Source organism: Colias croceus, chromosome 12 (assembly GCF_905220415.1).
Source record: "Colias croceus chromosome 12, ilColCroc2.1".
Classification (NCBI taxonomy): domain Eukaryota; kingdom Metazoa; phylum Arthropoda; class Insecta; order Lepidoptera; family Pieridae; genus Colias; species Colias croceus.
In genome coordinates this window covers 1798099-1825764 of record NC_059548.1, presented here as the reverse complement: position 1 = coordinate 1825764, position 27666 = coordinate 1798099, and the positions used below count along the sequence as shown (strand labels likewise).

Here is a 27666-nt window from a genome sequence, read left to right as displayed (position 1 = left end):
CTATCTTTTGACTGGCCGGTTGGCTTGGTTGGTAGTGGCCCTGCCTTCCAAGCCAGAGGTCGTGGGTTCGATCCCCACCTGGGGCAAATATTTGTGTGATGAACATAGATGTTTGCTCTGTGTCTGGGTGTGAATTAGCGAAAGCTTATTATGGGATCAGATCGTGCCGTGTGTGAAAATTGTCCCGAAATATTTATTTATTTTTATTTTATTTATATTATCTTTCTTCAGTACTGGGAATTTCTACTACAAAAACAAATATATTATTTTTCTTCGAATACAGAAAATACAATTTTGTCTTTGCAAAGCTTCAGAACTAATTTAGATATGAAAGAGAAAATCTGGAAAATACAGTCTAATATAATAAAGTCCCTACAACGAGATGTCTAATAATTTTAAAACAGATTTCAAACCAGTACTGAGAAAAAGTTTCACTAAAAATATACTTACAGTATTCCTCGAAAAGCTAGTTCTCAGTTCTGTGACATGCATACTAGATCATATTATGTACCTAACTTTATTTTAATAAAACTTTCGCATAATTATGTAAAATGAATTAGTTATGAAAACATGAACAAAATATCTCTCATACCTATTTAAAAAGTAACACACACTCAAACATAGGTACCTATCATCCAATTTTGCCGCCAAAACCATATTACTTATAGAATAGAAAATCACGCCAACCATTAATATGTAAGCTCAGGCAATTTTCGCCCAAAGAAGATAATATATCCCCGCATGTACCATTAGGCATTATACGCTGAACGCAAACACGCGCGAACTAAAAGAACAATTTAGCTACAAAAACGTGTGCAGAACGAAATTTTTGCAAACCCGGAGGAGTAAAAATGAAATCTAGTGTTTTCGCGCGCACGGTCCACGAGCGCCACCCATTGCTCAGTCCAAACCGAACCTCCGCGCCGAGTGCACATGTCCACGCCGCCTCCTCCCGTGCATATATCGACGTATAATTCAAAAAACAAATTATAAGTTTATCGAACTGTTTGTCATTGGATTGTTGTGTTTTGTGTAGGATGTGGCACATCACCGAAGTGGGGTAATTACGACGAACATGTTCAAATAATGAAATAATGACAACTTTTACGAGACGGCTTTGAGAGGAGCGGCCAGGTGAGATTGAATAAGTATTTAATTTATTGTTGTCGAAATTAACTCCTTTGCAACTTGTGTGTGTGTACTGAGTGTATGTTTTTTACGGTATGTTTTTCCTCTCAAAAGGCAAAGAAATTATTTTTTTCGACTGTGCTTTTAAGTGTACGTGCGTAAAATAAAAATATGCGCAAAATATACTTGTAAATTATTATCTTGATAGTGATGAAATACGAAGTGTTTCTAGTTAAATTTTTTAAAGCGATTACAATAATTATTTTTATAATAAATCATTAAAATAATTAAGTAGAGAAGTTGCGGGTAGACAAACTCTGTAGCGTAAAAAGTGTAGCTTGAATAATTTATCTTCACTACGGAAATCGACAATATTATATAATTCTTATGATTGAAATATTCAACTCTGCCAGACTCCTAGAACTATCATCGAACCTAGATTTTTTGTAGGTACTTACAAGACGATATACCAACGAAAATTTAGTATCATAAATAATTGTTTAATCATATTTTTGGACCAAAATAATGAACTTAACTTACAATGAAGATAAGAAATGTGAAAGATATTTTTCGAACTTGAATGTGGATTTTTGGTTTGAAGTCATAAATTACCATTATACCTACCTAGTCTGTAATTTTTTTAAATATTGTTTATATGAAGTAAATCTAGCAAGAAAAAAGCGTCAGATACATTATGCCGTCGGATGCTTGTCATGTGATTCATAGAAACTTGAATACGTATTCTGCGTAGATCTTAAAATAGAATTTTTATTAACAGAAATTGTTCATAGCTTTAAAAATACCTTATCGTTAAAGAAACTTTATGAAAGGTATTCGAAATCTATCTATTGCGAATAAATATGAATTTTCAGCTGATTTTTCTAAAATATGGAACCTTGAAGAAAGGCTTTTACTTCATTTGATTTAAAATCAAATTGGAATAAAATACCTTTATACAACTTTGTGTATAAGAAATAAGTTGCAAAAGCTCAACAAAGTACATAAAAATACTTTTTTGGTTTTTAAGATATTCTTGAAATGAATATAAATAAAAAAGAACATCCAAAAAACTTTTCTTTTTGTCAAAACAATAGCAATGTGTGAAAATGTTACCTCATAGGTACGAATCGTTCGCCACAAACCGCATAATACCTATAAGCTCGTTAAAAATAAAACCGAATAGTATATATGATATATATATGATTAATGGCATAAAATACAATTAACGGAATATACTTTAAAAATTACCACATGCTTTATAAATAATTCGCTATAAATCAGCCCAACACTTCAAATTATACTGAAAAAATAATATGCCTTTCAAAACAGAATAGCAAGCATGTCCTCAACTATAAAATAAGTAGGGGTTGAATTTTCTTTACACGTGTGTGTAAAATCAATACAAGCCGAGAAATAAAAGAAAATTGTTGAGTTTTAAATGGTTTTATGTTCGCAATTCATCAGTACAATAGGAGAGAAACTAAAACAAATGTTTGGAAAAAAATCCTCATACATTACCGAATTGAAGCCGAAAGCGAAATCTCCAGCCACAAAATTAATCAACGAAAAAACAAAACCAAAGAAACCGATACATTTATCTAAGACTAGCTTATCGCCCGCGGTTTCGCCCGCTTTGTCTAAATTCTATAATAAATTAAATCCTTAAACCTTCTTCTTGAATTACTCTATCTTTTAAAGAAAACCGCATCAAAATCCGTTGCGTAGTTTTAAAGATTTAAAGCATAAATAGATACATAGAGACAGAGAAAGCGACTTTGTTTTATACTAGCTATGTAGTGATAAAACCTTCGTCTAAAAGTAGGCATCACTAAACTTATCTGAGATATTTTACTTGGGCAAGTTATTAGGTTTAAAGAAAACATAAACGGAATATCGCTAAAAATATATACCCGTTATATTTATTTAGTTCTTCGAATAGTAAATAAAATAGAATGCTTTTCGTCGAATATATATATCTATTTATGTTCCCAATGATAAATTACCTTAAATGTTATGAAATAAATCACGTTAATCGGTTCTGTTGCTAAGACAAGAAAAGTAACACATATGTTCGGCCCGGTATCGCTCGGGTAAGCTTTTATTTTCTTATATTGTTTTTATTTTTAAGCTATTGCATAGCTTCTATCGCGGGAATCGAGAAATTCCGTAACGAAAAAATCTCACGCTCCCCACTCCGACGGGCTCGGAGGTGTCGCTTGAAGGCATAGCATGCAATAGCCTTACCGCGGCAGTCCCCGAGTGCCACACGTCTTTTTTTATAGTCTTCTGACTATTGTGACGCAGGCCAAGATGCGCTTTTTTATTCATGAATAGGCAAACATTTGGACGCTGTTTCACCTGATCGTAAGTGAAAACGCGTTTAAGATGGAGCATCTTTACCTATTCACATTTGCTTTAAATTTGGATAGATTATAAGAAGCTGGGAAAACTGTATTTGGTATGTGTGGATGCGTCTTTAAAGCAAGTATTTATACCATACTAGCTTACCGCCCGCGGCTTCGCCCGCTTTGTCTAAAACCTAATAAATTATATACTAAAACCTTCCTCTTGAATCACTCTATCCATTAAAAAAAACCGCATCAGAATCCGTTGCGTCGTTTTAAAGATTTAAGCATACAAAAGGGAAATAGGGACAGAGAAAGCGACTTTGTTTTATACTATGCAGTGATATCGTTGTCTACGCAATTACCCGACTTATAAAAACAAACAACTTATATAAATTATTGAAATAGGTTGTGTTGCAATGATGTATTCGCTGTTAATTGTTAAATGAATCGTTTAATACAGCCCGTTAAAACATTCAAACAATTCTTCCGTTTCTTTTCAAATAGGTAAATTTATTTTATAAGCTTTTGCTTTCTTTGGCTTATTATTATAATATAATATGATGTTACATATGTATTTTGTAAAATTAAATTGTAAAACTGACATGCTTTAAAAGAGCAACTATGGAGTTTCTTGCCGGTTCTTCTCCGTAGATACTGCTTTCCGAATCGGTGGTAAATGTTGAAAATATGTAATGACGTTTCAAAAGTGCTTCTTTATAAAGTCTTATTGAATAAATAAATGTTTGAGTTTGAGTTTGAGTTTATACTTTAGTCATCAAAGTTAAAATAACACCATTTATATCAATAAGTCTGCTTTTATTTACTCAATTTGTATAGAGTGGCTTCTAGTTTTTATATTATTGCAAATTCTCTGAGATCTATTCCCAATAGACACATAATAAGTACCATTAAAAATATGAATATTGAATAAAATTTTATTCAATATACACTCGAGAATACAAGCACTAAAACATAAAATAATAATTTATCTTGAATTTCAAATACTGTTCAAGTAATTTATTATATTCTTATATTCAATTCACATAAATGATTGAACGATATAAGCGAGGAAAAAATAAAATCCAGAGCCAGATACCATTTGGCTTGCTTATTTTAGTTTCCATGTATAATTAAACTTCATAAATCTTCATACATTATTTCTATATTGTACGAAGTGAATATAATTTATTTTAGGTAAATTTTTCCAAAAATGCAGTGAACAATATTAGCAGATCATAAGTAGTGTGATACCAGGATTCAGTTCAACCATTTAATCGAAATATACAAAAACACAAGTAAATACCAGTAAATCAATCCATAATACTCAAAGTAACATCAGTAAATTAACACTTAAGCGTAGCTAACTCGATACCTCGCCCAATCAATTAATTATCAAATATCAAATATTAAAGCCTTGTCACAAACAGACACAACATAACATTTTGTTGTGCAAGCGTCCCTTACTAATACGAAATATCACACGCCTCGCAAACAGGAAAAGTGCGAATTTTAATTAATTCAAAACGACGGCCGAGGTCGGCTCGAATTAAACGCTTGTCACTGAATTTATACGGTAAATAAATATCGTGAACCCAAATTTACATGTCGTAGAGCGTTTACCTACTACGCTACGTAGCGATTAGGTTCGTAGCTTGTACGTAGCGCATACACGCTTACACCATACGAGCTTTTCGATGCACCTATTAAAGTCGTAGCATGCTTTAATTTCGTAGACAATACGTAGCGATTAGAAGTTCGTAGCATACACATACGTTATACGAGCTTTTCCATGCACGTATAAATCGTAGCATGCTCAAATTTAGCCTGTAAGCATTCAAAATGCACTCGTAAATATAAGTTGGAGCGTGTTCTAGAATATGTTGTAGTAATATTCAAAATGTGCATATAAATTACCGTAGCATGCACAAATTCTTGTACGTAGCAGCCGGGAATTGTGTAGACCTTCATAACTGTTTTCATATTTTTTTAATAATTAAAGACAGTATCATACAAAGCATGTTGTAGGATCTGTTTACTTAACCATATTCTAAATCGATTCTATTAAAAACTTTCAAAATAACAAGCCATTTATATAAAAAGTTCTGAATACTTTTACTAAGTATACAGGGTTACTTGTAAAACACCGGCAACCTCGCAGGACAAGATAGCTAACATCATAAGTAACAACATATTTTGTTCTACGACTTTTGAAAATTTGTTTGATTTTATTTTCATACAAAAATAAATATTCATTTAATTTTTCGTTTGAATATTATAAACTCTACGCGCATCCCAAAAATTACATAAAAAAGAAACGAACGACCCTCTCCTTAACGAAGGGGGCGTCGCGTCGTCCTTTCGATAGTGAATAGAACATAGACTTACAAATGTTAGGAGAGTACAATAAAAGCTTGAAAAATCATTTTTAAAAAAAATTGCGTTTTGCCAAAAGTCGTAGAACAAATGTTGTTACATAAGATGTTAGCTATCTTGTCCTGCGAGGTTGCTGGTGTTTTACAAGTAACCCTGTATAACATCTAGTGTTAATTCCCGACGTCGCTCGCAGTGTGTTTGCGCTGCCCTCCCGTTAATTTCCTCTTTAAAAGTTGTTGTTGACTGGACTATTTCTCGAATGAACAACTTATTCAAAAAGGTTTTTACATTAAAGAGCCTTTTCAAACTTTAATATCATTATAAATATATAAATATTCGTACTTATTTTTATACAAAAATAGCGCATAAAACGTTGTGAACTAAATTAAATAGATTTATATAAAACTAGATTTCCGCCCGCGGCTTTGCCCGCGTTTTCAAAGAAAAACCCGCATAGGTCCCGTTCCCGTGTGATTTCCGGGATAAAATCTATCCTATGTGTTAATTCGAGTTGACGACCCTCTATATGTGTGCTAATTTTCATTGTAATCGGTTCAGTAGTATTTGCGTGAAAGAGTAACAAACACACACACACATCCTCACAAACTTTCGCATTTATAATATTAGTAGGATTATTCCAATATATTTATATTATATTGTTATGATATTCGCCTGTTGATAAAATAAAATATAGTAATAACTGTTCTTTTAATAAGTTCATATTTATGATGTGTAGGTATGTTACATCTATCTATCTATATATATATATATATAAAACTCAAAGGTGACTGATATAGTGATCTATCAACGCACAGCCCAAACCACTGGACGTATCGGGCTGAAATTTAGCATGCAGGTAGATGTCATAACGTAGGCGTTCCCTAAGAAAGGATTTCCCGAAATTCTTGCGGGAACGGAGAAAAACGGGGATGCACGTACAAAGTCGTGGGCAGAAGCTAGTATAGTATATGGTTAACAGGTAAAAATTGCGTATAAACATTGTCTTTTATTTCACGTGAAAATAAATCAAAACACACCCAAACGTACAATAAAATATATTTTAAAATGTATCATGTTGTCATTTGCATGAAGCGTGTTTGTTTATCAACAGACCCGTACACTATGGTTGGATGCGCTTTTTAATACTCTCTCAAATGTTGAATTTTTATAGTGACGTACAATTTTTGGATAAAAATATTTTTACGCGTTTTTTTAAATAATCACTATAATTAGGCATTATCGTATTCATTTCGTGATAGTTTATATTTTTTGGTTATTACTGATGTGGTTATTGACTTGTTATTTTAAACAATAAGGCAGAGGCTCTTTCTATTTTTTATGATTAAATTTTTTCTGCGATTCTAAATGAAATCCACGTAGTATTACTTACTAATTCATACCTCCTACATTATTTTCAGGAAAATTTGTAATCCAATAACTAATTCTACTTTCTTTAATTTATAAAGTTATCCAAAATCAAGTTAAACGCGAAATCGAAATTACAAATCCAAATAATATAGAAATTCAATTAAACGCACAGTCAGTACACATTACATTTTAGCACCGACCTCCATTAGACGAATCGTGACCCGTGACACGTATAGGTATATGAAATAAAAGGACAAAGTATGCAGGTGTTCCACAAGGGAGTGGGAACATTTGTATGACGAAAAAACGAGCATTATTTTTTGATGTGAAACTTCTTTATGCGCTTTCCGAGTAAAATTTTAAGGTCGCGTCATGGCAAAACCGTCATATTTTCATGGAGTAAGGCGACGATTTTGGTGACTTGAACTTGTAAAAGAAGTTTCACTTCTGACACGTGCGCTTGGCACACACTCTATTTTATAAAAAAAGACGGGTTGCACTCCGGGAGTGCCGGCAGAAGTGAAAACTTGATTATTAACGTTCAGCATGTTTGATATTTTGGAATGGTATCCGTCTTACGCATGGAATATAAGGGCTAAAAAAAAAAACATCCGTCTTACGCTTTTTCGATCAGGGCCACGTGTCCTGACGCGAGTTTAAGATTTTATACCCAACGCCGCTAAAGAAGTTTTCACTTCAAAAAAATAAAATGGTTGAAAACTTTGATGAACTAAAACTTAGTTAACAAAGCAATGTTAATGCAATACAAATTAATAGGTAGCAGAATAAAACTTTCAATAATAAAAAAATATAAGATCCAATTTCCTGCTATAGGATACTAAGTATTTAAAACTAGCTTACAGCCCGCGGCTTCGCCCGCTTTGTCTAAAACCTAATAAATTATATACTTAAACCTTCCTCTTGAATCACTCTATCTATTTAAAAAAAACTGCATCAGAATCCGTTGCGTAGTTTTAAAGATTTAAGCATACAAAGGGACATAGAGACAGAAAAGGCGACTTTGTTATACTATGTAGTGATTATAAAAAAGTATTAAAAAAGTAATCACATTTCTAATGAGAATAACATCAGAATATCTTTTAGACAAGATTTACAAACAAATGTAGATATTTTAAAACCGTTACAGAAAAATACTGTAAGAAAATATAAATATTAAAATTTAAATATTATGTACAATTATTTTCATAAACATATTATTCCAACTTGGAATAAACTAAAAGAAAACACGAATATTTTAAGCTATTTAAATGGATTTTCTAGACCCAAAGGCTTAGTCAGCCTTTATAACATCGGGTCTTTCCAAATTAAACCTTTCTATGTTGTTATCAAAATATATTACAGAAGCGATTTGAATAATATAATTTAGTTAACTAGTTGTGGTTCACGACGCTGTCCATTATTTTTTGTATAAAACTAGATAAACGGGTGTCCTATTACATATGAAATAATGCTTAATCTCTAATACACAAAAGTAAATAAATTTGATGACTACTTCATCGTGACGTGTTTCTAATTAAACGTCCACCACTGTATTTATATTTTTTTTGGACTCCTCAATACGTATTTGTTACTAATGCATGCATGCTGCTTCAAATGCTTCTTTGTGGTAATTTACATCTTGTAATAAATACTTACTCAGTTGTTTTGCTGGTTTTGCGGTTTGCACTAACACACAACGGTTATCTACCTTTTACATAATGATAAAGATTTTTTTAATACAAGCATACACCTATTGTTTATTGACAAAACTAATTTTATTATTTTTACAGCAATAGCAATAAAAACATATTCCCTTTACTTATAATACCAGTTTCTGTATTAACATTACTCACTTAGTTTGAACGTATTATTCATTCAACCACGGACCCAAGGGCCAAGTGACCCTTCCATCTTATAATCGTGCATAATGTCCACAGGTCCAAAAGGTCACAGCACAGATGACTGATCTGACCTCTCTGGTATTTATACCTCGCGTGCATCCTTGGTTGGGAATCGATCAGTGATTATATTGTCTTCGTCAAGGCTTATCTATATTATAGAAGTGAACAGACATAGACGAAGAGATAAATGAATCAAATCTATACTAATATTATAAAGCTGAAGAGTTTGTTTGTTTGTTTGAACAAGCTAATCTCAGGAAGTACTGGTCCGATTTGAAAAATTCTTTCGGTGTTAGATAGCCCATCTATCGAGGAAGACTAAAGGCTATATATCATCACGTTAAAACCAACAGGAACGGAGCACTGCGGGTAAAACCGCGGGGCACAGCTAGACTATATTAACTATCTATATTTTAGACTAGCGGTCCGCCCCGGCTTCGCCCGTGGTACATTCACGTTTTCTCTAGATAAGAACCATTCTCGAACTTCAAGGAATATTATAAAAAAAGAATTAACGGAATCGGTTAAGCCGTTCTCAAATTATGCGCTTACCAACACATTTTGGGATTCATTTTTATACTATAAGATTTACTTAGAAGCGCTTACAAATGCTCATAAAACACAGAAATTACATGACATTGATACCTAACAGCGAAGCGTTTTCATGGTTAACTGAACTTAATGCAGTCTTTACATTTCTTATGTGCAGTCGGTCAGTTCTTAGATCTACCCAATAGGCACAGAAAATTTAACGAAAATCGGTCCCGCAGTTTTGAAAGAGTATGGTAACTAACATTATGATTTATGACACGAGAATTTTGAAGAAATTTTTTGAAAAAAAAATAAGATGTCTTTCAAGAGATAGAACAATAAAATATTTCCAATTTATTACATTAGTTCTGATTACATATTGTAATGCCTCTGTATCTACTTATAAGTTGCGATCGCCAATAAAACATATTTATCAGCCTGTTATTACAACTAAGATGGCCTTTTATTGGGACATAAAATTTCCGAAGACTGTAACAGGAAATGCAATAAAATATGAGTTAATATTTTGCTTCCATTAATTTATGTATTAGTAAGAAAACAACTGGGCATATCCAGAATTATATAAATCAAAATTTTATTATTAATATCTATTTATTGGTATATCTTACCAAATTGTTTTAAGAAGAACTAAAAGGTGCCTTTAATATAGTTCGTATTAAAACCACCAGAAAGAGAAACACTTCGATAAAGACTATCCGACTTATTTCGAAAATACCACATGGTATGTGTAATACATGATTTTGTCGAATAAATGCATTTCCTGAATTTAAGCAGAACAATTATAATTAGAAAGCGTGTTAAAATATTGTATTAGATTAACTAAAAAGCGTTTTATGAGATTATCGTCAATTGTTTATTACAATTTTGTTTCAAGCCTATCCAAATATTATAATTGGCGACAACTCTGCATTCAAAGTGAGAGTAAATCTTAAACCTTCCGTCCTTTGAAACTCAATATTGAAGTACGAATAAATATTTACTGTCCCTTGAGTCTATTAGAGGACATTGTAAGGGTTTATATTAAGTTTGCCCTGTGTTATAATACATTGACGAATTATATAATTATATTTTTGAATCAAATTGTATGTTATTAAATTTTAATATTAGAAAAAATTAGATGATAAGTTATTAAGTAGATTATTAGTTCTCAAGTTAAAATATTTATTTATTAAGTACGCGAATATAGTTTTTGTTATTTTGATATAGAAAAAGAAACCTCGAGAAAACTAATCACTTTGTGAACTTTTATTTTGAAATTAATTTTGAAACTTCGATATCTTTTTTGTGATATTTTCATTTGAACTTTTTCTTGCAGCAGGAAAGTAAAGTTGAGTCAAGCTGCTTCTTTTTAATTTTATAAAAGATTCCAACTTTATCATTTATTTTTTCAACTAAACTTCGTTTAGAAATGCTTTTGTCAAAATACAGATACATAATAATTTACCATAATATCTTCGAAAAGCAGTTTCTATAGAGAAGAACTGGCAAGAAACTCCGTAGTTGCTCTTTTAATATCATAACAGAAAACTCTCCTGTCGTAAATTTTCATCCTATATTTTCCCAAATTATTTACTCGTTTCCCATTAACATTACACGTTGATCCGATGATCCACAATGATCCAAATGATCCAGAATGATCCACCATCTTACCCTGTCAACTATTGCAGTAATCTACAGTATTGGAGTGTCATGTCACTGACAGAGACGGATGACACGCATGTTATATGATACACGTTTTATCTCTTTTTAGAACCACCTTGTAGGTAGGGTTAGCAAAAAAAGTTTATTTCGTATAGGCTTTTAAATTGGAAGCTGTTAGGATACCAAATTCATATGAGTAAGAAATTCTTGTGCTAAATGCTCTGTTTGTATTATTGTGTCACAGGGAACGTCTTTTGAGGGTAAAATAAGGTGATTATTAAATTATAATAAAAATCGACGTGCGGCACTCGGGGACTGCCGCGGTAAAGCTATTGCATGCTATGCCTTCAAGCCACACCTCCGCCCGTCGGAGTGGGGAGCGTGAGGTTTTTTCGTTACGGAATTTCTCGATTCGGTCCCCGCGCTCAAGGCCCGCGATAGAAGCTATGCAATAGCTTAAAAAAACATGAATAAGTCGTGAAAACTTAGGAGTGAACAGTAGACGAGTTTATGGATATCTTTTATGCTAAAAAATTAACCATTTCACCATTTAAAGGGCTTTCTATGTAGAATGGCACAAAATATATTCCTCCTTTTATTTTCCTAACCTACAATTCAGCCGGATACCTTTTAGGATAACTAGTTATACACAACTATTATAAAAAAGTGATGATCGTTGACAAACTGCCTTTACCAGAATATGATACTTTGTTATTTTATAGAAAATATGATTCGTAAACTAATTAAAATGACTGATCGTCAGTAGAACCATGAGGAAATTGGCTGTGTGTTTTATATGATAATTATTAAGTGCCTGTTTTCAAAATCAAATTTTACAATGGTTTGGTATTTATGTGTGTAAATGTATCTATGTATAAAGTACAGCAAAATAACAGTTGACATTTGTATAGACTCAACGAAAAACTACATTCAATTACGTCACTATTCATAAGCGTTACAAATTACATTTCTTATTCATTCCTTCATTTATTCACTAGCTCCGCGGTTTTACCTGCAGTGCTCCGCTCTTGTTGGTCTTAGAGTAATGATATATTAGCCTTCCTCGATAAATAGGCTATCTAACACAGAAATAATTCTTCAAATCGAACCAGTAGTTCCCGAGATTAGCGCGTTCAAACAAACAAACAAACTATTCAGCTTTATAATATTAGTATAGATTCATCGACCCACTATATACAGCATGTGTTTGCAAACTTGTACTTATTGATATACCGTGACAGCCCTATCAAGGCCTCGTTACAAAGGTTACTAGCGGTCGTCTTTCCAAAAATAAAGTGAGGTTATAATCGAACTTCCAAGACCAAGTTCATCTTCGTACAATAGAATTGACAGGCTGTCTGCTAAATGTGATTTGGAGGGATTTATTTACGTAAACGGGTATTCGGAAATAAATAGGAATAGGTCTTGACAATTGGCTTATTTTGGCTGCCACGCCCTATCAAACTTTTTTTTCATTGAGGTATTTTTATTTGATACAAGATTGGAGGTTGAAACTAAAGTTTTATAGAAAAAAGGAGTGGCATACCTAATTCTGTTATCGTAAATTTTGAAATGCTTATCTCGCATAAATGAATGAAGGTATTTAAATTCAATTTCATAGAGAAGATAGGTAAAGAAAAATTATTACTAGAGATAATTTAAAGGTTATCTTTTATCAGCGTACTACGCCCTGGTATTATGAAGGTTCTTTCAACCCTTTTCTAGTGCATAAATATACATTAGATATCAATTTCAAGAAAATAATAACAATATTAATTTATAAACTAAGTAGTATGTTCCATAGTAGAAATATTAAGTTTAGATCTATGAGGCGTAAGAAACAATCGAACCGTTTTTATACATAAAACGAAAAATAAATAAAACGTAACCAAATATATACCGAGAATTCAGAATGAGTTAAAGAGGATATCCTTTATAATAAAACATATTCTACAATATATCATAAAATAACCCATTCCGAAAAGGTCTTTGTGGACCTTGGACCCGTTCAAAAGAAATTTCTGGAAATAATTATTTAAAGGAATTCGCTCTTCCATAATATTTTAATTGTTTGGATGTGCACATGTTAAGGTAGAATTTTGTAATGTTTCTGTTTTATTTTTGCTTCTGAAACACGAAAATAAGTTGGATTTATACGTGCTAAAGGGTTAGTTTTAAAACCGGTTTTAAACATTATTTACTGTTCAAGACAAACGTTATCAGTGGCTTTGATTTACTCACAAAAACTTTACATTACGTACGCTTTTGATGTAAAGCTCTCAACCCACTTAATATCTAAAAATCATATACTACATTCCTCTCACAGACTAAAATGGCATTCACAATGCATTTTAAAACAATAGCAAAATTCCGCTTATGTTTCACAAAAATCTTACGAGCGCGTTTGCGTATGAAATGTTAAGTAACTCCAAGAGCAAACAAATGAACAAAAGCTATGGAATATAAAAGGCAAAGAAAATTGAATTTTTAGCACTTTAGCCTATGCTCTTGTAAATATGGATAACGTTATAATAATACGGTAATTTTTGCAGAATTTTATGGCTCTTTCGTGGAATAAAATTGAAATAAAAATAACAAAAAATATTCTATTAAGTGATGAATTTCAAATTTGAGTTTGAATATTCTTAGATATTTTATACAAAAAACGAAGATAACAAGTAAGAAAACTAACTTACTTACCAACTTAGTACTTTTTATTGTTGTGTGGGTGTATCTATCTATTCAACTTATACTCTATGTAGCATTATTATAAGACTATATATTATAGACGATATTTTTAAACATCTAATATAAAGCTGTTCCCCGCGGATTCACTCGCATTGCTCCGCTCCTGATGGTCTTAGCATGACGATATAGCCTTCCTCGATAGTTGGGCTATCTAACACTAAAAGAATTTTTCAAATCGGCCCAGTATTTCCTGAGATTAGCGCGTTCAAATAAACAAACAAATTCTTCAGCTTTATAATATTAAGTATAGATTAATAGCTGTACTTAAAAATATAGATACGCTGTAATAAATGACTGCAAATTAACATAATTTAAATTGGTCATGCTTATTTATATGAGTTTTTCCGTAGCATTGTCTCTAAAAAACAGAAATCGACTCAATAAAGAATTGCCAACAAGCCCAAATAGTATGAAATTTTGGCAACGACTCAAATACTGTACCTTCTACTGCTTTCGTCTGGAAATAAAAACAAAATTTATAAGCTTCTCTGCATATCACTCCGTTCTTTAATTATATTACCAACAAATGTTATAGAAAAGCAAAGATAAAAATTAAAATACCAATGAGAGAAATTACCTAAGCATTTTGTTAAACTATCTAAACCATTATATGAAGTTTCTTAAATATAACAAACTAGTGGTCCGCCCCGGCTTCGCCCGTGGTACATTTAGTACCCTATGTCTTTCTCCTGGCTCTAAACTACCTCCCTGCCAATTTTCAGCTAAATCGGTTCAGCCGTTCTTGAGTTATAAGTGGAGTAACTAACACGACTTTCTTTTATATATAGATTATATTATCTATTACCAGTAATATTATAGGTAATAGATAATAATTTAAAAAAATAACAATATATAATTACTATCTTTATTATTACGTAACTAGATATCCGCCCGTGGCTTCGAATGCGTTTTCAAAGAAAAACCCGTATAGTTCCCGTTCCTGTGGGATTTCCGGGAAAAGTAGCCGATGTCTTATTCTAGATCTTCAGCTCCCTACATACCAAATTTCATTGTAATTGGTTCAGTAGTATTGGCGTGAAAGAATAACAAATCCATGCATTCTCAAAAACTTTTACATCATCATCACTACTTAGTATAAAACAAAGTCGCCTCCTCTGTCCCTATGTCCCTTTGTATGCTTAAATCTTTAAAACTACGCAATGGATTTTGATGCGGTTTTTTTAATAGATAGAGTGATTCAAGAGGAAGGTTTTAGTATATAATTTATTAGGTTTTAGACAAAGGGGGCGAAGCCGCGGGCGGTAAGCTAGTTTATAATATTAGTAGGATTTATTATACACTATTTGGTAAAAAATATAACTATTATCTATAACTTTCGCGTACATACGAATTGAGAACGAAACTTATAAAAACTTTACGACCATTCAAACAACTAGCAGAGTTCCGAACTAAAGTTAATTTATGTAAAAACTTGAATCTTAATTAAATTTAACTTTGACTACGATTCGCTTAGTTAATATGAGATAGTTTAACTGTAGGCAGTTTGGGTACACTTGAAAATCAAGAGCTCTATGTATTAATGACTTCCTTGTGCTAAAGGAAGATTATTATTAAAACTTAAGTATTTTTTCAATTGTTTCTATCTTTACAGTGTACTGCTGTGTTGCCTTTACTGTGTCCCAGAAAATGATACATATTTACGAAATATAATATAATATGGTACTGATTGAAATTACCATCATATTATAAAACGAATAGGTATACTAAATCTATATATATAAAACTCAAAGGTGACTCACTATCAACGCACAGCCCAAACCACTGGACGTATCGGGCTGAAATTTGGCATGCAGGTAGATGTTAGGACGTAGGCATCCGCTAAGAAAGGATTTCCCGAAATTCTTGCGGGAACGGGAAAAAACGAGGATGCACGTACGAAGTCGTGGGCGGAAGCTAGTTAGATATAAATTTAAAAATACGTAATAGACAATTTCAAACTTAAACAAGTAAAATAATTTTATTTATAAATCCTATTTCGATGAATTAAATGTAAGTTATCCCAGAAATTATTTACCTTTGTATGTACTACCTGTTCAGCAATCTTGTATCACAAAAACACAATTTAATTCGTTATTTTGTTCAGAAAGACCTATTTTCGTTACTAGAATATTCTTTTGTCGGTCAGCCGTCGTGTTTGACGATTAAAGGTTGGTTCGGATATGCAAAATGGACTCGTGTTTACGAACGAAAATTTGCTGGACAAATTCGGGATTTTATGCTAGTTAATTCTGTAAAGGTCAGGAATTTAAATAACACGTTTCAATTAAAACATATTATTAAACACTTGACCGTAATTTGAAGCTTACTTATTGGAGAAGGTACCTAGCTTTTTCCGCCTATTTTCCCTCTCTTTCTCGTTGTATATATGCTATCTCTCTCGCACACGGCACACCTCTCACCAGGTGGCGCGGCCGGCGCACGATAATGTGCAGGCGCTAGATCTTCTTCATTGGCGTCTAGCTTCCGCCGCGAGAAGGTTGTCTACAAGACTACAACCTTGGTGCTATTAAGTATTAAGTATTGCATATTGCAAGTGCTAAAAGTGTGAAAAAGTGTATCCCGTCGGATCGGTACAGTGAGTTATTTTTACATCTATTGTAATGACATTTTACTTAAAAATGAGCAAAAATCTTTTAAATCGACGGTATATCCGTTGGACTTTATTTAAAATGCTGAGGTCTTTTAGTGAATCCTTCAGCAATAGTTTATTTTTCAATATGCTTTAAATACTTAATAGCATGTTAGATATTTAAAATTAACGATACAACCGTTACATTTTACGTGAAATAGTAACTTTTCTTTTGAAATATTTTATAAGTAATGCAATATATACTAATGAATATTTGAATTTCTAATACTGTGAGTAAAGCAGATTTTAACGGATTTACCGTTCGGCTTTACTCGTATCGTTAATATTACTTTTGTGATTATTTGATATTGACTAAATATATCAAATACCCTCTCTTTTATATAGATATTTTTATTTTATTTCATTTTTAATGTGTTTTTATTACAAGGTTACAAGTGAATATTAATAGTATGTATGGATAAATCCAAGGCTAATCCTATGAGCCAACTCAAAGCTTAACAGGCATGCAATCCATTGCTACGACTTTATTACATTGTCGTTATCACTAGGAACGGTTCGGAGTATAGTTTATAACTAAAAATTATCGAACGAGATGAGTCAGCTCAAAGAACAAATTATATAGGTATTACCTATAACAGGAACAAATTGATGTTAGCGTAATTGCACGAATCACAACGTGTCCGAACATGTCGAGATATGTTATAAATCGTCCGGGAGTTAGCCGCTCATCTGAATAATGATGGAATACGCACAATGCACATGTTCAGTAGGTACCATGAACGTACCACACATTCAAAAGTATCCGTAGTCTATACGTGTCCTTTTATGAGTATTAATCTGATCCGTATATAAGCGAAAATAGACATAGGTATTACACACAGCAATTTTGGTTTGAAAATTACTTTTATTTATATTACGTTTCCTATGTTTCAAATGATGCAACTTTTTGGTTAAAACGAGTAAGTGCCAAAATTTTACATTTAAATTTTCTAGTTTGGAAAGAGACGTTATCGTATAGTTATCGAGATACCTTAATTAGAAATTTTAGAGACATTTCAAAGGATTTACTATTCACATATTCTAACGTTTTAGAATAATATTATAAACTTGTACACCTTGACAAAAAGTAAAAAATTGCGGGTGAGCGGAGATTATTTTGTGCAATAAAACCGTCCTACGATGGTATGGCCACGTATGGCTGCGTTCGTAAGGAATGTTAACGGATATAAAGCAACTGAATGTGACATCGATTGTATGAACTAAATTAAATATGAATCGAAGTTCATTTTAAAATTTTGTGTAAATGATTTGAATTTTGACTTTATTAAATAGTTAAAGCCTTCTTTTTATATACATATACATAACAATTAATTACCATTGTCAAATCAATTCTTATTTCATCCTGGACAGCTGTTGCTAGCATTGGAAAATAAGTTAAAGTACCTTGTTACTATATTATTATTTTAAATGATTATTAACTTCTAATTTTATATTAGCACCTTAAATCTTGCTCGAAGCAGATTACATAAATGTGGCCGCTAGGTTTAACCGCTACTCCTCGCAGGTTAGGTTCGTTAGCCAGGTTAAACCCACCCTCGCAGGGTGACTATTAAGTATTTTTGGGAAGGCCCTACTTATTTCAAATTACAAACATCCCTCGCGCAGCTGTCGCTCGCAGGGAAATAGGTGCAAATATATCAGCCCTCGCGGGGCTTTGATTACAACCGCCCTCAAGGAGAAATGGTGGAAATATATATCAGCCCTCGCGGGGCTTTGATTACGACCGTCCCTCACGGGGAAATGGTGCAAATATATATCGGCCCTCGCGGGGCTTTGATTGCGGTTGGTGCAAATATACAAAGGATTGATCATTAAAATGATCATAGATATTTGCTTTCGTCAACGAGGACCCACGAAAATGTTAGAGATGACAGTAACGGATCTTCACTCTTCTAAGGTAGGTAGAAAAAGGTTTTGAAATCTAATTCACAGTGGGCCATCTATACAATATAAGTATAGTAATATAACCTAATAAATACAATAAAATAGGTAAGAGACGTTAAATAATGGACGCATGAAATGAATACTTTGTATCCTAAAAGGTTAGCTTACGCTTATTTAATCAGGAAACCACCATTGGTTTATCAATTATGGAAATTGCGACTTGAACAAATTGTATTTACCAATGCAGAGCCTCACAATGCAGAGAATCACAACAAAGGGAGGCGAGTCGGATCAAATATCATCTCGCAGATGATTTGTGGCGGTGGTTTCCAGGATTGTCACCAAGCCTTGTGTCAATGGTATATTTGTTATCGTAATTCCATGGCACTAGCCGACCAATTTTCACATAAAATCACCTGAAGAGATTTTTTAATCGCAAAGCGATTGAATGTAACAAATTACGATTGGTTATGTATAGTTGACCTCTCATAGGCCTACTTTAGTTGCCCGATCTTGTAGGCAATTTATTCGACTCGTTTATCAACCCGTTTGGCCTCATTATGGCACCCATGAGTTTTTCTTCAGGGCTCAAACAATAAATCGCTGAGGGATTAGGATAATCATTTGCTTAGACAAGTTTCTTGTCATCCCACCAGGATTATTATATTATATAATAAACTTATATGCAACTATTAACGTAAAACGTTTAAGGACTCAACGAGTGCTGTGAATTCTGACTATTGAGTTACTTAGGATAGAGGATAATTAATAACGGAAGGTCAATCCTTCCAAACAAAAGCCTCGTATTATTAGATATTACTTGGAACCCCTACCCTTCACGAGAAAGCTCTGCCAGATGACTTCACATTTCTTTGATTTGAAGGGGGGGGGGGGGGGGCAATAAATGCAATGCAATACAGACTATACGGCTTTTGAAACATTATAAATATACCAGATAAGCGAACTAAACCTTTCTGGTTTAGTTCTTGCTATATCGATATCCGTGCCTGCTTCTCGTGGTTGCGGTTGAATTAAGTTTATCAATGGTCATAAATGCAATTCTATACAGATGATATACTGCATTTTAAACATGACAAAGTCTAGTAAGCCAACTAAACTTTGCTAGTTTAGTTCTTACTATATCACTGTCCGTGGCTGCCTCTCGTGGTGGTTACAGATGACTAAAGTAACGTCCTGTCTTCGCATCCACAACCAACTGTCCTTTCATAATCTTAAAACAGATTCATTCGACATAGATCCCCACGAGTTCAGTTCTTCATTTTTGCACTCGAAAAACTGTGGACAACCCACGAGCAGTGCCTCCATTGGTAGCAGTTACAATCAAGGGGTAACTAAGGTAAGCTAGCCATATTAGGGATGTTGGAACAACCGACCATATTCAGGGCAACTTTCTTTGTCCAGTTTAACGTTTAGGCAGTCGTAGCATTCCTACGGAACAAAAATGGGATCAGATCTGCACCCTTAATGCAGTTAATCGAAAGGAGATACCTTCAGACGACGATAGTATTCAGAACGCACCATATTCCTGAACATAATAATGCATATTAATCTGTTGCCATTGTCCTGCAGCAGAATTCCTTAGCGATAATTTGTTCTCGTTAGAGCGAGCGAGGGTTGTAACGATAATATGAGAAATCCTAGTCAGTTCGAGGCCTGAACGACGTGTAAGAGTACTGCTATTTCAGTAGTAGTAGCACCGAGAAGGGCGAAGGTATTCTGGAAAGCAGAACTGAAGGCCCGGTCAGCAGCACCATTCACCTAATAGACAGTGTTTAGTGCTGCACCACTAGAATCTGACTCTGAAGGTATACAGAAATGTATACATTTTCCAAATATCAAATGTTATAGTCGGAAGAAAAATCCTATTTGCCTCCGTCTACCCAAAAGACATACGGAGTAGCTAGTAGAAGTTGGTTGAATTAGAATAAGTATAATTAAAAACCTTTGTTACTTACTGGATAAATTTGGCTCATTTCCTATCTGACGTTCATATAGCTGTTGATGGCCTAGATGTTATGCACAAACACTTTCATTATAAATAAGTCACGTTATGTAGTCCCGAGACTTTTGGTATATAAGTTCTGATGTAAACCATAACTATACCTTAAAATTAATTTGATTAAAACTTAACGTACTTAGCTGTAGTAATTGCAGGTTTGGGACACAGATAAGCTCTTATCATTTTAGTCTCTAACTTCTTGAGTTCATTATATGTTTCCAGTACAGAGTTTAAAACCTATCAGTTTTAAATAAATAATTCATGCATTGCACTGAAAGTACCAGCCATGTTTATATTATGATCGGTGGCGTTGGCTCTAAACATTAATAGACACCGCACGCTTTGGTTGGATGTTACATATTATCTGTATTATAATTTAAACCGCTTACCTGGTTTATTTTATTACCTTATCCAAGGGATGACCTTTTAATTTATTTGACCCTAAAAGTAAAGACCAAGGTCTCTACTTGTCCGCTAGTAGCAGGTTGGGTTAGAACTGTGTGAGTTGAGACAGCTGGTAAATCTATGTTATGAGGATTCAATGGTGCTTCTACAGAAGTCTAATTGAATAAATAAAGGTTTGAGTTTGAGGTATTCTTGCCTCGTCGGTGATGAGCTGTTGCTTAATTTTGTAAGTAACATCTAATTGCGTAATTAAAAGTCGTTACTTGCTCTTTCGCAGATTTACGCTAAAGATAGTGGAAATTGTAGTAACTTTAACTTTTCAAGCCCAAAAGGTTAACTAAGGTACGCTTGAACCAATCTCATAAGTTCTAATACTTTTAATCATTATGATTTACTTTTTGGTTCTTATTTGATTAACTTTTTATTGTTAATATAAATAATATAAAAATTTAAAAATTTGTGTGATTTATTGGTATACTATCTGCACACCTTACTCTTTCAAATAAAGAAATAAGTAATTACTTATGTACCTATTCAAATTCACATTGGCGTCCATATATTGTACACCAGGTGGGTAACAAACAGGTCTCAATAAGTAAGCTTCAAATTACGGTCAAGTGTTTAATAGCTGTGTTTTACCTGAAATAAAACACATATTAAATACTTACCTATATTTGAAGCTTACACTTAACGTCCACCTGTTGAGTATTTCGACTCAATGAAGAAGATCTAGCGCCTGCACATTATCGTGCGCCGGCCGCGCCACCTGGTGAGAGGTGTGCCGTGTGCGAGAGAGATAGCATATATACAACGAGAAAGAGAGGGAAAATAGGCGGAAAAAGCTAGGTACCTTCTCCAATAAGTAAGCTTCAAATATAGGTAAGTATTTAATATGTGTTTTATTTCAGGTAAAACACAGCTATTTAATTCTTGTTAGTTTGTACATAATTTAAATAAATGTCATATGACTTGATCAGGCTTTCTCGCTATTTTATTCATAAAATATATCTATATTTGTATTTATTTTATGTTGGTAAATCACAAATCAACTTCTGAAAAATAACTTGTTTACAAATATTTAATTCTTCATTCGAACCGCGAGGGACTGGAACATGCTTCCTGAGTCTGTGTTCCCCGTCGACTACAATATGGGGGGCTTCAAGCGAAGAGTGAACCGGTACCTTCTAGGGAAGCGCGCTCCATCTTAGGCCACATCTCAGCTTACCATCAGGCGAGATCGTGGTCAAGCGCTTTCCTATCAAACAATAAAAAAAATATTCCTTTTATATTTGTTTCACATGGAATTATTAAGGTACGTATATTTAGTTATACTTACCTTAAGTTTTTTTGAAGTGAAACTTCTTTATCGGGGTTGGAAAAAAATTTATTGTAACATTTTTTCGTTACGCGTGACATTTTTCCGTTACGCGCCATCCTTTTCTTATTCCTGCCACGCATGATTCGACGTATTTCTGTTAAGTTGCATATAGTTCATTATTGAAGTGAAACTTCTTTATCGGGGTTGGAAAAAAATTTAGTGTAACATTTTTTCGTTACGCGTGACATTTTTCCGTTACGAGCCATCTTTTTCTTATCCCCACCACGCGTGATTCGACGTATTTCTGTAAAGTTAAAAAAAGTTCACTTAAAAAAAAGTTTCACTTCTTACCTGTGTACACTAGTACACGCACACATTTTTATTCTATGCATATCGATAAAGTACAAAGCTAAAAGGTTTCTCCCCTAAAGAAAAGAATCAATAAAATCTACAACTGTTTGCACCTGCTGATTAGTTCGTATAATTTTCGTGGACCTCGAAGTTTTCATAACTAATTCATATCGTAATAACGAAAAATCATTTGCCGTTCTGTATCCACGTGTGTTGAGGCCACAATGGACTGTGGGTTGAGCTCCATTTGTGTCGTCTTTGTCGCTTCCTTGGACATTGTTTTAGTTCCAAGTCATGAGCGAAAGCGTATTGTATTGATCAAAAAGTTTCTATAGTTTAGAAAGTTAATTTTTGACTGTGGGTTGATCTTCATTGGTCGTTTTGTCGTTTCCTTGGACATTGCTTTAGTTACAAGTGACAAGCGGGAGCGGTGTTCTTACAGCCAAAAATTTTCTTGAGGTTATAGAGTATGGTGTGTATTGTTTAATTAATGTTAACTAACATCTGTAACTAGCCACAATGGACTCTAGGTTGAGCTCCATTTGTCGCTTTATAACTTGAATTATTAAGTAGTTAATGATAGAAAAGATACTGGAATGCCAATAAAAAAATTGATGTTTTCATCATCTACTAGCGGTACGCCCCGGCTTCGCCCGTGGTATAATTATGTCTACGTTTTCTTTTCATATGAACCATCCTCGTACTTCAAGGATTATTATAAAAAATATTTAACGAATTCAGTTCAGCCGTTCTCGAGTTTTCGCTTATCAACACATTATCGATTCATTTTGAATAAAAGATTGTTATATTTTTATTGCCACTTTATAGATACTGATCGACCAGTATTTTTAGTTCCTTTAATTTTTTTGAACATTCCAAATTCAAAATGCATTATCTATCGATGACACTTTAAAGAAGTTCTTTTTTTATTCGAATAATTTCTTTCTTTCTTATCAAGTCACAAAACAACAAAAACAGTTAATTAGAGGCGAGATTACTAGACATTATGATAAGTGGCACCCATTGTAGGCTGACTCCGCAAAAAGGAACATAATCAAGAAAGTGAGAGCTTTTAATATAATTGAATATTCTTGTATTATGCAATCTTTATTTTCGAAATGATCAGCTCTCTGCTGGGTCACCACAATTGAAAGGTTGATAATAAATTTAAATAAAATAAAATTTAAATAAAATTAAAATAATAATTAGGACAATTTTTATAAAAAAAGATCACTCTTTAATAATAAGGCCGCCTTCTGTGCTGTATTTCTTTTAGAATAAGTTTTGTTTGTATTTTTGGGAGCACAATAAAGATTTTAAATAAATAAATATTTTAACTGTACATGTTTCAAGCAGGATTCATGTGCACTTAGGTGCATAAAAAACAAATCAAAATTAATCTATTCATCTCAAGAGAGTAATCATATTCTACTCTGCAACTAAGCCGGTAAATTAGTTTGACAATAAATTTATCGAAATCTGTTACCCGATTTTGATCCGGATCACAAACAAACGCAAACAAATCCAGAATTTTACAGTCGTAAATTTCCTTAATTCAGCAAGTCGATCATCAGTTCCGTAGCCATTCGAAGACATTACACCACAAAATAAAGAGCAAAAGAACATCGTTTAATTAATGTTAACTAACATCTGTAACTTGCCACAATGGACTGTGGGTTGAGCTCCATTTGTGTCGTCTTTGTCGCTTCCTTGGACGTTGTCTTAGTTACAAGTCATGAGCGAAAGCGTATTGTATAGATCAAAAAGTTTATATAGTTAAGAAAGTTGATTTTTGACTGTGAGTTGATCTCAATTGGTCGTTTTGTCGCTTCCTTGGCATTGCTTTAGTTACAAGTGACAAGCGGGAGCGGTGTTCTTACAGCCAAAAAGTTTCTTGAGGTAATAGAGTATGGTGTGTATTGTTTAATTAATGTTAACTAACATCTGTAACTTGCCACAATGGACTCTAGGTTGAGATCCATTTGTCGCTTTATAGCTTCCTTGGACAATGTTTTAGTTACAAGTCATAAGCGGAAGCGGTGTTGTAATGGTCAAAAAGCTTTTTGAGGTAGTAAAGTACGACTTGTAGCTCTTTATTAAGGAAGTTGATTTTTTGTTCCTGTTAAATATTACGTTATGTTTATTAAACATAAATAAAACTTTATAGAGCAAGAGCTTAATGAAATTATTCGGCAATATATATTTAAATCTCTTCAAGAGGAGAGTGAACAGGTATATTCTAGGAAAGCACGCTCCATCTTAGGCCACATCTCAGCTTACCATCAGGCGAGATCGTGGCCAAGCGCTCCCCTTTCGCAGCATTAAAAAAAAAAGAAACCACCGATGGGACTTGTTTTCATGCATTTCACAGTTGTTGGTGCTTTCATCGATTTTATATCATACCTTATAATAATTTTACCCAATTATATCAAACAAATTCCATCGAAACTATTTTCTCCAGTATACTACTCCCGTACAAAAACATCGCACAAGCTAACTTTAAAACACAATACAACATAATAATTTTATTTATTCAATAGAAAAATAACTGTTCAATTTTAATTAACTGCCAACTAAAGTATAGACTACAAGGCTTTTTTACACTGTGCCAATTCACGGAGCTTATGAATTTAATATTGTTCTTGTACCAATTATGGCATTCGTGCCAAAGGTCAAGCTTTAAATTATTAATAAATAACAGTGTACACAGGAAAATGTTCCATATTTGTCTACGGCTTCATCACATTATGTATTCTGTACTGACACAACTCGATAAGGTTGAAATTACATTACTTAGCACTTGATATTTTCTAAGACTGTAATTTGATTCTAGCAAACGAACAATATTATATTCATAACTAGCTACGCTTCGCGGTTTCACCCGCGTGGCTCCGCTCCTGTTGGTCTTAGCGTGATATATAGCCTACCTCAATAAATGGACTATCTAATACCGAAAGAATTTTTCAAATCGGACCAGTAGTTCCTGAGATTAGCGCGCTTAAACAAACAAACAAATATTAGTATAGATAAACGCATTTTGAATTTGGAACATGGAATGGAATTGACCAAAGAGATTTGAAGAGAGTTGAAAACAACTGGCTGATAAGAATATCCATTATTGATGAAAAAAAAAATTAATCGTTAAGCCCGGCCACACACTTCGCTTTCTGAATAAGTTTTTCAGGAATTCAGCTCTGGAAACATGAATACTTTGATTACCTACATATAACATAGCGTAATAATAAAAAATGTGTGCGTGTACTAGAGTACACACGTAAGAAGTGAAACTTAGGGATAAGAAAAAGTTGGTGCGTAACGCAAAAATGTCACGCCTACGGCGTAACGCAAAAATGTCACGCCTACAGCGTAACGCAAAAATGTTAAACACTAAATTTTTGTCCAACCCCGATAAAGAAGTTTCACTCCAAAAATTATGTTGTTTCTAAGCTATATTTATTAAACTAAAATTCTATTTTCAAGGCTTTTATTTCATATCTATCCGTAATTAAAATAATGTATTTTAAACGTATCCTAAAATTTCCGAGAAACATTCATCTTAAACGCGTCCGAAAATAACCTAGGTAAATAAAATAGGCCGTTATCTTACAAAGGCTCATGATGGCTTTTATGCGAAAGGTCAAAGGGTGTGTTATCTAAATAACTCTTTTATCAAAGTCTTAGGGCAGTAATATTGCGGATTTGATCACAAATCTAGCTAATATAATACTTTTTGTGAGCCGTAACCGTCCGGTTTTGTATATAAGAGACGCGGTATAATATTTTATGTCATTTTAGGCAGTGTAGACTTGGGAATGTTTAATACTTGAAAAATTAGGATTGGATTGTGTGGTGCTAGTCAAATCACTATTTCTTCATGACTTGATGTTAAAATAATATATAAGTGCCTGTATTTCACAAATTAGATACCTACTGGAAAGAAATATTAAGCCCCGAGTCCCGACGTACAGAGGTTTTTTAAGTTCAACGTATGTATATTTGTGTCTACGTCGCATATCCTAAAATAATGATTCTATTTAGTTTTCATTTCATACTTTACTCATTTGTAAAAAGAAGAGACACTCTCCAGTAAGTACAAGGAATAAAATAAATTACTTTTGATCCCTGAATTCCTGCGAACGAAACCGCGGGCATACCTATTATAATATATAAAGCTACACTACCACTGACTCACTGACTCACTGACATCGGGTTTCTCGGAAACTACGTGGAAAGTGGGGGGGATTTCGACGTGATCGTGTAGAGGTGCGCCGAGTGACCACCGGAAAAATATTGACATCTCCAACACCCTGGACAAGAGAGTGGACCCCTGGAGGTGCGCAAAAACGGTGCCACCTGGAGGGGGGGTGTCTGAACAAAAAATGCTCAGAACTGGTGGCGATTACCAGGGGTGGTGGGAAAATGGGGATTTTCGCGAAAACAAGATGGCCGCCGTACTTTGCCAAAATCGCCGTTTATGAATCCTTACGTCTCAAATTTGGCACACGTGCTCTGTTCGAGCCGGCGAATCGATCGGTGCCCCGTTCGAGTGGCTCCGGGCCCCCGTTTCCGACTTTCATACATTGGAAAATCCAACGGCCCGCGGAAACGGTGCGAGTTGGGTGGGGGGTGTCGGAACTAAAAATGATCACCACCCTGGGACGCTACCAGGGAGCCATAGTGGGACGCTCGATTTTGGAATTTTTCCATTTTTGGCGCAAACATAAAAACGTAAATTTAGACGAGGTGGTGCAATGGAGAAATACACCAATGACGCATTCGTACTCGCCCAGCTCCCAGGATATCCAGAAAAATCCGAAATCTTAAACTTTCCCACATTTCGCGAAGACGGTCAACGGCCCGCGCAAACGGTAGCAGCTACATCTGGGGTGCTCAAACTAAACTTGTAGTAGACCTCGAGCAATTACCACAGATAGTGAAAAAAATTCAAAATGGCGGAA

At 33.7% G+C, this 27666-nt stretch overlaps 1 protein-coding gene across 1 annotated transcript in view; it reads left to right on the top strand.

The window, feature by feature from the left end:
* The first annotated feature begins 917 nt into the window (after positions 1 to 917).
* The window catches only part of LOC123696538 (5-hydroxytryptamine receptor), an 83589-nt gene continuing 56840 nt past the window's right edge, over positions 918 to 27666 (top strand). Inside the window, exon 1 of the mRNA XM_045642810.1 lies at positions 918 to 1134. The gene's annotated coding sequence lies outside the window, so the exon portion shown is untranslated. The remainder of the gene's footprint in view (positions 1135 to 27666) is intronic.